Raw genomic sequence first — 12,091 nt, forward strand, 5'->3', positions numbered from 1 at the left:
TAAAGTCTGTTTGGCTCTGAAATATTTCCTTCGGGTTTTCATAGCGTTTCCTGGACACCTGCGTGTGCAGACAATAAAAGAGGCGTTTCATGCCATTGCAGGTAGGTAATACACAGGCAAAAACACCCACAGTTCCATGTAAAATCTCACAATCAGCCTAACATTCTCATTACCCAGGATTTCCAAATGTGATTGGGGCACATGGGACTGATCACAGTGGAGTTTGATCAAACATTATTTGGAATATGTACCTCTCCTCCTGATGAATAATCAGACACAGTGCCTTCATCAGATATTTGACCTTTGTCAATATCTCGTTGGTCAGACACAAGTTCTAGGGATATGACATTCCCCGCAACTGACCCAACAAAAAAAAGAGGGCTATATGGAACATACCTACGGCACACATTGAGGACAAATATATGCAATGACAATCCTTTACCTGAAATGAAGTGACCACTGCATCCTGCCACTGATTCTGGAGAGGAGCTTCCCCCTGGAATGCCCTCAGAAACAGGACGATGGGCATTTTGCTGGATAGCCAACTCTTCTGCAGGGGTTAGGTCTGGACCGTGTGGACCTCCACCTGTTTTTTGCTTGTCTGCCTTCTTATTAGCTTTAAAATTAATGTTTTTTATATTATATATGATTATTTATGTCAACAATTCTTTAAATAGTTATATACCATTTTTTACTAGTTTGAAGTATATTCTTTTACTTCACTTTAACCTGTTCCTATGTTCTCCTTGTGCTCACGTTTGATCTGGAATTATGACATATTAAATAATAATTAATCTGACACATAGGAAATGAAACGCTGCATTCAGTAAGTACAATGCACACTACTTAGCGTTTAATTTGTTGGCCACTTTTTGCCAGCCATCTTTTCTGGTTTGGGCTGCTTTTGCAGTGTTACCCCTTGTGCATATTAAATCTTGAAATTCTTCATGTCCTTCGAATAAAAGGTCCTGCTCCGCTTGTGTGAAAAAAAATGCGCCCATTCTTTCGTCATTTTGTTACAGCCTATCAAAGACTTGCTGATCATGTTTTCTAGACTCAATATATATGGGCTTTTAAATCAGTGCGGGCGTGCGCATTCATCTCGGATGATTAGATCCAGCTAGACTAATCTACTACACGGCTGCGTTTGAAAACCGACTTATCCCGGATGAGTTTGACCGGCATTAACTCATCCAAGATGAGGCATCTGATCTCGGATGATTTAAGCGACGTACAAAAAATATCCCCCTGGTCAAATGTTTAGGGGACCTGAGCAGATCAACATTCCTGAGGCCTCCATCTTTCTTTATTTTCAGGTATTGAATGATGAACACAGTTTGCTGGTCAGGTTTTGGCTCATTTTGTATCTCATTATTATTTGGCTGCTAATTAAGGAAAAAGAAACAATTAAGGGGTCTGAGTCTCCAAGAGCTGGTCAGTTAAAATTAATTTAAAAGAAGTTAATTAGCACCAAAAAAGGTCACTAATTAAGGAAAGGGTTAGAATGAAAACCTGTAGCCACTGGGGCCCTTGAGGACCGGAGTTGGGGATCTATATCCCCATATTCTAGTAAAGTTGCCCTCTGATGATAGGTATTCCTTTTTATATTAAATTTATCCTCATAATATATAATACTTTAAGACTATGTTGGTACTAACCTTTTGCTTTGCCCAAAAAATCAGACTTTCATTATAGCTGCATGCTTACAAGTCTGAAATATTTGCATGAAACTTAACATCAAATGCTTCACAGCAAGCTAAAAGGCTTAAAAAACAAAAAAGAATTGTTTTAATGAAATTTTTAGCATGTCCTTGTGATACCCAGGCATGCCTGCAGCTGGCATTTTCTCTTTGTATCCAGACATCAATAGCTATGTACCAAGATGGACTAGAGTGAATGAAAACACAAAACAAGAGGGTAGTTGTAGAAAGTTCTTAGTGCTTTTTATTTCACCCAAACAGAAATGAAAAATGGTATAGTTCTCCATTAATACATAAATAAATAATTCTCAATATAAACCAGTGTTCTTTATGTCGGAGTTAAATTCAGCAATAAATAACTAAATAATCCAAACAAATGTTAAAACCAGAAGAATAAAATCAGGCACCTCCATAGCTCTTGAGCCTCAGTGCCTTTCTTCATCTTCTCTCAGCCATCACTCACTCATCAGGTATACTTAGCTGGGTGCTGTGACACCAACATGCATGGTCAACCTTTAAAACAGCTTGCGTCTTGGGTACCACAATCGGTCACATGCTCTGTTGTTCCACCCTTATCCTTTGGCATCCTTAGGAAAACTCTTGGAAGTCCTTCTGCTGCTTGTCCTCCCTAAACACTCAGCCGGAGTGACCCAGCCCCGGAGTGCTGTCCTCCCACTCCCCACAAGACCAACTCCTGACCGCCATGCCTCCTGTCCTCTCCCCAATCTCTGCTCTCTGCACCTTCTACCTTGATTTTTCCTCCTTTTTTCTGATCTCCCCTATCACTCTACTCAGGCTCTTTTTATACTACTGTGCATGTGATGTCCTAATTACAACTCATGGAACAGCCAAGCCAATTCTACCTGCATGTTAACAAGCAATCAGCAAAAATCCTCCACTTACTGTGGTATTTTTATTGCTTATATAGTACATACATGTTTCATCTGCCATGGTGTTGCTCTGTACTAATTCTGAATGTGTTATTATACAGCATTCAATATTTTTATATTATTCCTATAGCATTCGCTGTGGTGTCTAAAACATTTAATGGATTAAATGTCTACTACTTTTTTTGTGCTGTTCTTTGGTTAACTCTGCTGTGGCTTCTGAGTAGAAGATCTGTTCTGTTCATGTTAGTTAACCTGCTAGAGCATAGGATGTCTATCAAAAGTAGAATTGACTTCTTGTATAATTCATCGCTAATGATCATTTGATTATAACATCAGCACCACTGCCATTAATTTCATTTAAATTCTTTTGATATCAATGCTTTAAATCAAATTGACAAATACATGCCCTTAGAAATGCAAATGCCCACCTTAAAACTTGGTTTGGGCAATGGGTCTGACAATAGCAATGTTAATCACAATGAGGTGACACCATCCTGGTTTTGTAATCATTGTAAGGTGAATCATCTTTGAGCTGGTCGGCAAGGAGGGTAGCAAATAACTCTCCTTTGTGAGCCTTGATGAACAAACCTATGCACCAATTATCACCCTAAAGTTTGTGAAACTGTATAAAAAAAGGAAACTTGGGTGTTTTGCTAAACACTACTTATCATGTGATGATGCTATATACATACAGTAACTAGAGTGAGACTCAGACAGCCAGACAAGGAGAGTGGTGGGGTGCTCCGTATTGGTCAAACATGTAGATTGTAATTTAATATATCTGTGTATACCTGATGTGGAAGAAAATGATGAATACAGACACACACACACACACACACACACACCTGGAATGCCCGATTTAAGCAATAAAACACAGGCAGGAGAAAGCATCAATCGTTATTCTTTATCTAAATCTCCGAAGAGGCAAAAAGCATCATATCAGTGTTTTTGCAAAAGCAAAAAGTGTCCTCTGCGCTCTGTTTATACAATCCATTGATTAGGTCACTATTCTTTAAAAGGAATTCATTACAAATTCAGAAAACTTTTAACATGATTGGTTACACCTAGTTGCTAACAGGACATGGCAGATGTTGATACCTTAGATGACCACAACTTGATTGATAGTCCTGTTTGTTTAGGATGTATGTGACTTTTTGAATGTATATTTTTCATTTTTATTTTGAGGAGCTGTGTGAATTTCAAGAAGAGAAAAGAACAATGGCCTATATATATATATATATATATATATATATATATATATTATGATCCAGCTGGGTACAAAACAGGAAACAGTGTTATAAAAGAAAGGTTATGCCATAAATATAGCACTTCTCTTAAGGGGTTATATAAAGGACAAGAAATACATTTTATCATAGGGAATAATAAAATAACAGAGTCAGCTTTTAAGCATAAGCTGAGAAGGATATGAGACTCAGACACATGCCAGGTGCACATTGGACAAGGGTTCAAATTCAACTCTTACACTGACAATAACTCTGAAGTTAACTATCCATCCATCCATCCATTTTCCAACCCGCTGAATCCGAACACAGGGTCACGGGGGTCTGCTGGAGCCAATCCCAGCCAACACAGGGCACAAGGCAGGAAACAATCCTGGGCAGGGTGCCAACCCACCGCAGAACACACACAAACACACCCACACACCAAGCACACACTAGGGCCAATTTAGAATCGCCAATCCACCTAACCTGCATGTCTTTGGACCGTGGGAGGAAACCGGAGCGCCCGGAGGAAACCCACGCAGACACGGGGAGAACATGCAAACTCCACGCAGGGAGGACCCGGGAATCGAACCCAGGTCCCCAGATCTCCCAACTGCGAGGCAGCAGCGCTACCCACTGCGCCACCGTGCCGCCCTGAAGTTAACTAATAAAACTATAAATTTTTGAGAAAGCCAACAACCTCATAAAGCCTATCACTACTAAGTATGACAGAGAAAAGCTGCAAGGAAACAGAATGAAATGTTATTTTTTTAACACTAGAATCCCTGAAGCCTACGAAAAAACTTGTAATCCTGGCCCACCTTAAATCCCTTCAAACCTCTCCATCAGCGTCTTTTGTTTTGTAAATGTGTCGGTCAGCACAAGCGGCAAGCAGCCTGTTGTCCCATCCCCCGCCTTGACGGAGCTCAACTCAGACAAAAAGTTCTCCCAGCTCAAGCCAAGGCTCCTTATCTGTGTGTGAGCTGTCTGGAATTGTATAGGGTAAATAATACAGTATATCTCTATTTGGAATACATGCATTTCATGTGTGTTCCGTGTCTACGAATATCTGGGTAAGTGCAGGATGAAAGGAAATGCTAGAAATGCTGAATGCATACCTAAAGCAGAAACTTGTATAATGTATGAAAACTTTAGTCCAAATTTCAAATAAACACATGCGCTTTTATTCAAGAATATAACCCAACAGAAAAAAGCATTTGATTTACATGTTGCTGTCAATGAGTTAAAAACCCAAACTCAAATGTCAGTTGACAGGGAGTTTATACGAGTTCTTGAATGGTGCAGAGGTAAGAACCGCTGCCTTATAACCCAAGGCTCCTGGGTTCGAGACCAGGCGCTCCATGCTTTGAGTAGTTATTTTTACTATAATATAAAAAAAACATACATTTGACTTGAGTCTGTAACAGCCGGTGTAAATTTTGGCTACTTGTAAAAGTTAGCACTTGTTTTTTTATTATTCAGTTATTGTCAGTTACATTCATGTGGTACAACGAACTTGTAGATAGATAGATAGATAGATAGATAGATAGATAGATAGATAGATAGATAGATAGATAGATAGATAGATAGATAGATAGATAGATAGATAGATAGATAGATACTTTACTAATCCCAAGGGGAAATTCACATACTCCAGCAGCAGCATACTGATACAAAAAACAATATTAAATTAAAGAGTAATAAAAATGCAGGTAAAAACAGACAATAACTTTGAATAATGTTAACATTTACCCCCAGCCCGGGTGGAATTGAAGAGTCGCATAGTTTGGGGGAGGAACGATCTCCTCCTTGTCTCTCCCTCTCTGAGTTGATGGCGTTTATCTACATTCTTTTCACAAGAGCAGCGATGACTGCAGTGAGTGCTGTGCCTGGCGCCTGCTCAGAACTATTTGTTGTACCAGCAATCAAAGATATGATGTCCCGTGACCGCTGTCAGACTGGACAAAAGCAGGACCGTAACAACAGACAGGATCTTCACAGCACTTTCGCTGGCTAATAGACTGCTGCGTCACAACACAACTCTGCTTGACACCATAAAGTAAAATGGGACTTCCACCTGCAGCTAAAGTCACTTCAGTACATGAGCAATTTGCCACCCTGTGTTTAGATCTGGCAGTTTCATGCTTACTTATGGTGTATGCACCCAAAAAGAAGAAGCCTTTGATTTCAGTATGTAACAGCCGGTGTAAAGTTTTGCGACCTGTAAAAGACATCATTGAAGGAATATAAGCAGACACACAAACACTGGTGAATCATGTCTTCTGGGTATCTTGTTTTCATTTGAATTTTTTGTTATTCAGTTTTATTCTTGAATAAAACCACACATGTTTTGTTATACCTTTGTGAAAGTGTTTATTTTATATTCCAGTAACAACTTAAATGAGATCGAATCTGTCTCTGCCTCTCTTGCGCACACACACACATTCATACATGAAAATGTCACTATTTGAAAACGCTATGCCATTTGAACATGAGTTGTCATTTGAACATGTTTTTTTTTAATCTTGCCTGTACTCCATGGCATAGAATTATATTCTGTAATTTTGTACTTTCATAAATAAACATACAGTTCAACATCCTGCCCCAGATAATACAGAAAAAGTAGCAAAGAATCTAAGAAGAGATTTGCCCAAATAATAAACAAAATTTTAAAATCAAATCTCCCTACATATAGTAATTTTGGCATCAAATTTGAAACAGAATTTCACCAAGAATATTAAGAAGGTGAAATAAAACTATAAAAAACAGTAATTGTGTGTGCCTACACTTGTCATGATCATACCACAGAAGTTGAATTCTGTAACTCCATGTTTTGTAAAGTTTTCCCAACTTTGAAGGCTTGACAGTTTGCGCTAACTGAATTAAAGTAAACAGACCCACATTCACAACAATGTTTGGTCCCAAAAGATTTTTTTTCTCTAAATTAAAATATACTAATCCTTTTAGTTTAGTTAATAAATACCCGAAAGAAGAATAAGAAGAAGTTTCACAGAGAACAAATTCTCAACTGTAGTTTCTTTTTTCTGCAGCTATTATAGTAAGGCCAGACACAGAAACTGTTTCAGGGGTCATTAATTTGTTTGAAATATGAACTATCCAGTTTTACTCAAAGACACAAAAAATTATTAATTTCTTTAAAGTTACTCAAATTATAACTTCTTTTTTTATGCCTCATACTACTTTATACTGAGTACAATTAATCATGGACTGGAAGTATATTGTCTTTATTACAGTCAAGACTACATTATAGAAAATATATTTGCATGAGTGATCTGTCACATAAAAGATACCATAAGTTAGTGGAATGTTCTTTTAACTGGACTGTCATGAGCAGCTGGTGTTAAATATATAAAGTCTCTTATGACTGCTTCATTCCTAAATAAAAAATGTATGTGTAATAAAAGTTTTTTTTAACAAACTCTGAAAACCCTTTAACATCTAAGAGAGAGAGACAGAGGAAGAGAGAGGTTGGGAGCATGTACTGATACAGTGCGTTGCTGCACCCACCACACGATGAACCATCTCGGGATCCCAAATTAGCACCCAAGCACAGCCGTGCAATGGGTGACACTTAACCCTCACTAGTTCGAATGGAGTAGAACAGTGTCAGGTTTTGTACAGAGGCTGGAGTGCCAATGATGCCATCAACCCCAAAATTTTCCCTTGCAAGTTGAAAGACCTGTGTGCAGGGCTTAAAATCTAAGAATGCAATTATATGTAATGAAGTGTAAAAAATAAATAAATAAATAAATAAAATGTCCTTTTTAAAAATTTGAATGGTAAAGAGCTTTGGATGTTGATGGTCTAGTAATTACTGGTATTTATTTCCAAGAGCTATGAATGGTGATGGGTCAATATTTGCTTTTATTTATTTTATACAACTGGTAGCATAAATCTAGCCATGTCAACCTGCCAGTATTTGCTGAATATGTAGTAATTTTAACCATCATAAATGTACACCATTCTTGTGTTTTAAATCCATTATCTTAATCTGCTTATCCAGTTCAAGGTTGCCTGAAGTCAGAGCTTTGTCTGCTATTAGTATGATCAAAGGGGTTGCAATTCCATCACAGGGTACACATGAACGCTTTCACACTTGTAATTTACAGACAACAGTCAGCCTACTACAATGCCTTCTTTAAGTAAACATAATTTGATTACTCTGTACAGCTATACACAATATTATTAGCAAATAATATGCATGTCCTAATAATACTAATAAAATTTCAAATTTCCTTCAATTATTCCAAGTACAGGCACTAGGTAATAAATAAATAAAATCCCCTGAAAAAATGAATGACCTGAGTCAAGAGTGTGAGGAAATACATTTGTACTGTGAGATTGGCTGGGTGGCTATGCAGGTACAAGAGGGAACTTTTGCTTTGAATTAAACCTTATAATCAAGTGTTTTTAGGCTTTAACATTTCCCATACTGCTAATAAATTAACTTTAGTAAGCTAAACAATTTTCATTAGGTAGTGGAGGAATGAAAGAGAGTCATCAATAAATCTTAATAAGGATAGGAAAAAATTTGACTTATCTCAAATAATAATTTACTTTTTAAATATTTCTGATGTGCCATGTACTTATGAAATTCATACACTTATTTTCTGAACTCACTTGTTTTGAAACAGAGATTGAGGGGGCTGGAGTCTGTACGAGCAGAAGATGGCATAAGGCATCGGGTTCTGGTTCTGCGTGAAGACAAATTTTCTAATGCTAATATACTGTAACTTTTTTGCCTTAACTAAATTTCAAATGTGTCCCATGTTCTAGGTGAAGAGCTCATTTTAAATTAATAGCTGGCATTTTCTATTTCCCTTTATAAGTTTGAAAACTATTGTCATGTTTCTTCTCAAATTTTACTTTATTAAAGTGAAGAAATTCATTTTTCTCAGTCTTCCCTCAAGCATATATCCTGGAGTCCTGAAATAAGTCTAGTTACTGTTTTTTGCTGTGATGATTTTGTTTGAAATTATTATTATTATTATTAATTCTGACTTTTGGATACGTTATTGCATATGACTTTTAACCTAGCCACAGTGGATGCACAAACCAGTGTGTTTCTTCGTGCTGGACCCAAGCCTAGATAAATGGGGAGGATTATGTCAGTAAGTGCATCTGGTGTAAAATTTTGCCAGATCAATATGCGGACAACAATACAGATTTCCATATTGGATCAGTCACAGCCCAGGATAACAATGGCTGCCACCAGTACTGTTAGCCAACAGGGTGATGGCAGAAATTGCTGCTACTATTGGCCGAATGAGGAGAATAAGACGGGGAGGCATGTCTGGAGGCAGGAGGAGAGGAGGAAGGTAAAGAGAATGAAACTGAGGGTAGGGACTTTGAATTTTGGCAGTATGATTGGTAAGAGAGCTAGCTGATGTGATGGAGAGAAGGAAGGTTGATATATTGTGTATGCAAGAGACTTAATGGAAGGGAAATAAGGCAAGGTGGATCAGAGGTGGATTCAAATTGTTCTATCATGGTGTGGATGGGAGGAGAAATGGGGTAGGGGTTATTCTGAAGGAACAGTATGTCAAGAGTGTTCTGAATGTGAAAAGAGTGTCAGACAGAGTGATGATTATGAAGTTGGAATTGAAGGTGTGATGATGAAATTTATTAGTGCATATGCCCTGCAAGTTGGGTGTGCGATAGATGAGAAAGAAGATTTCTGGAGTGTTTTGAATGAAGTGATGGACAGTGTACCCAAAGGAACAGAGAGTGGTGATTGGAGCAGATTTCAATGGACATGTTGGTGAAGGGAATGGAGGAGATGAGGAGGTGATGAGTAGGTATAGTGTCAAGGAGAGGAATAAACAAGGTCAGATGATAGTGGATTTTGTGAAAAGGATGGACATGGCTGTGGTGAATACATATTTTAAGAAGATAGGGGAATATAGGGTGATGTGCAAGAGTGGAGGAAGATCCTCACAGGTAGATTATATCCTATGCAGGAGGGTCAAAGATTGAAGACTGCGAAGTGCTGGCAGAAGAAAGTGTAGTTAAGCAGCAGAGGATAGTGGTCAGTAGGATGACGTTAGAGACAGTAATCTTAATTAGTATATACATACAAAAAACATATAGTGTAAATTCAGTTAGCACTAATTTCTCCTCTGTAAAATGTAAAGTGTGTGTCAGAGGACAATTTTAACAAAAATTTGTAAATTACTCAACTGATGACAGATACCCATTACATGTAGTACTTAACTTCATTAAATTGGGATATCGGGGGGAGTAGTTGTTTTAAAGATCCGCAAAAATTACTCCAGAAATTTTGTTCTTCCCAGTTCCGTACATATTTTTAATAAGGAATACAGTATTAGAGATAAATAAAAATTTCTAGAAGTGTACAGTTTTCTATGCTTCATATAACCATTTTAGGTAAAATGTTTTATCAACAACTGATAGAAGTAGTTAACAAATCATCTGTTTTTCAAATGATGTAAACATTTTAGAATTTCTGGGCCACTTTAAACATGTCTTGTCAGAAGAGTCAATCTGAAGGAGATTGAAGACTAAAAAGTAGTGGCAGGGGAAAGTGTAGTTTGATGAAGGAGAGTGAGGGCAGAGCCAAGGATCAAATGGTGAAAGTTGAAAAAGTAAGACTGCAAGGTTGAGTTCACGGGGGAGGTAAGACAGGCACTGGTTGGTAGTGAAGAGTTACCAGACAGCTGGGCAACTACAGCAGAAATAGTAAGGGTGACAGCAAGAAGAGTGCTTGGCGTGACATCTGGACAGAGGAAGGAGGAAAATGAAACCTGGTGGTGGAATGGGGAAGTACAGGAGAGGAAGAGGTTGGCGAAGAAGAAGTAGGATAGTCAGATAGATGCAGAAAGTAGACAAAAGTACAAGGAGATAAGGTGCAATGTTTAAAGAGAGGTGGCAAAGGCTAAAGAAAAGGAGTATGATGTGTTGTATGAGAGGTTGGACACTATTGAGGGAGAAAAGGACCTGTACCGATTGGCTAGACTGAGGGACCAAGCTAGGAAGGATTTGCAGCAGGTTAGGGTGTTAAAGGATAAAGATGGAAACGTACTCACAAGAGAAGAGGATGTGTTGAGCAGATGGAAAGAGTACTTTGAGAGGCTGATGAATGAAGAGAATGAGAGAGAGAAGGTTGGATGATGTGGTGATAGTGAATCAGGAAGTGCAGTAGATTAGCAAGGAGGAAGTAAGGACAGCTATGAAGAGGATGAAGAATGGAAAGGCCGTAGGTCCAGATGACATACCTGTGGAGGCATGGAGGTGTTTAGGAGAGATAGCAGTAGAGTTTTTAACTAGATTGTTTAATGAAATCTTGGTAAGTGAGAGGATGCCTGAGGACCGGAGAAGTGTACTGGTACCAACTTCTAGAACAAGGAGGATGCACAGAGCTGTAGTAACTACAGGGGGATAAAACCGATGAGCCACAGCATGAAGTTTTGGGAAAGAGTAATGGAAGCAAGGTTAAGAAGGGAGTTAATTAGTGAGCAGCAGTATGGTTTCATGCCAGGATAGAGCAAAACAGATGCAATGTTTGCTCTGAGGATGTTGATGGAGAAGTATAGAGATGGCCAGAAGGAGTTACATTGTGTCTTTGTGAACCTGGAGAAAGCATATGACAGGGTGCCTCATGAGGAGTTGTGGCATTGTATGAGGAAGTTGGGAGTGGCAGAGAAGTATGTAAGATTTGTACAGGATATGTACGAGGGAAGTGTGAAAGTAGTGAGGTCTGCAGTAGGAATGACAGATGCATTCAACATGAAGGTGTAATTACATTAGGGATCGGCTTTGAGCCCTTTCTTATTTGCAGTGGTGAGGGACAGGTTGACAAGACAAGGTTAGATAGGAGTCCCCGTGGACTATAATGATTGCTGATGACATTGTGATCTGTAGCGAGAGTAGGGAGCAGGTTGAGGAGACCCTAGAGAGGTGGAGATATGCTTTGGGGAGGTGGAGATATGCTCTAGAGAGGAGAGGAATGAAGGTCAGTAGGAACAAGACAGAATACATGTGTGTAAAGGAAAGGATGGTCAGTGGAATGGTGAAAATGCAAGGAGCAGAGTTGGCGAAGGTGGAGGAATATTTGGGATCAACAGTACAGAGTAATGGGGACTGTGGAAGAGAGGTGAAAAAGATAGTGCAGGTAAGGTGGAGGGAGAACAGTGTCAGGAGTAATTTGTGACAGACTGTGACGATGCGGGTTCGACTCCATGCTCCCAACTTGCATCTGGGAGCCCTTGAACCCGACACCGTCGGTAATGTTACTGAT

Source organism: Erpetoichthys calabaricus, chromosome 6 (genome assembly GCF_900747795.2).
Source record: "Erpetoichthys calabaricus chromosome 6, fErpCal1.3, whole genome shotgun sequence".
NCBI lineage: Eukaryota > Metazoa > Chordata > Cladistia > Polypteriformes > Polypteridae > Erpetoichthys > Erpetoichthys calabaricus.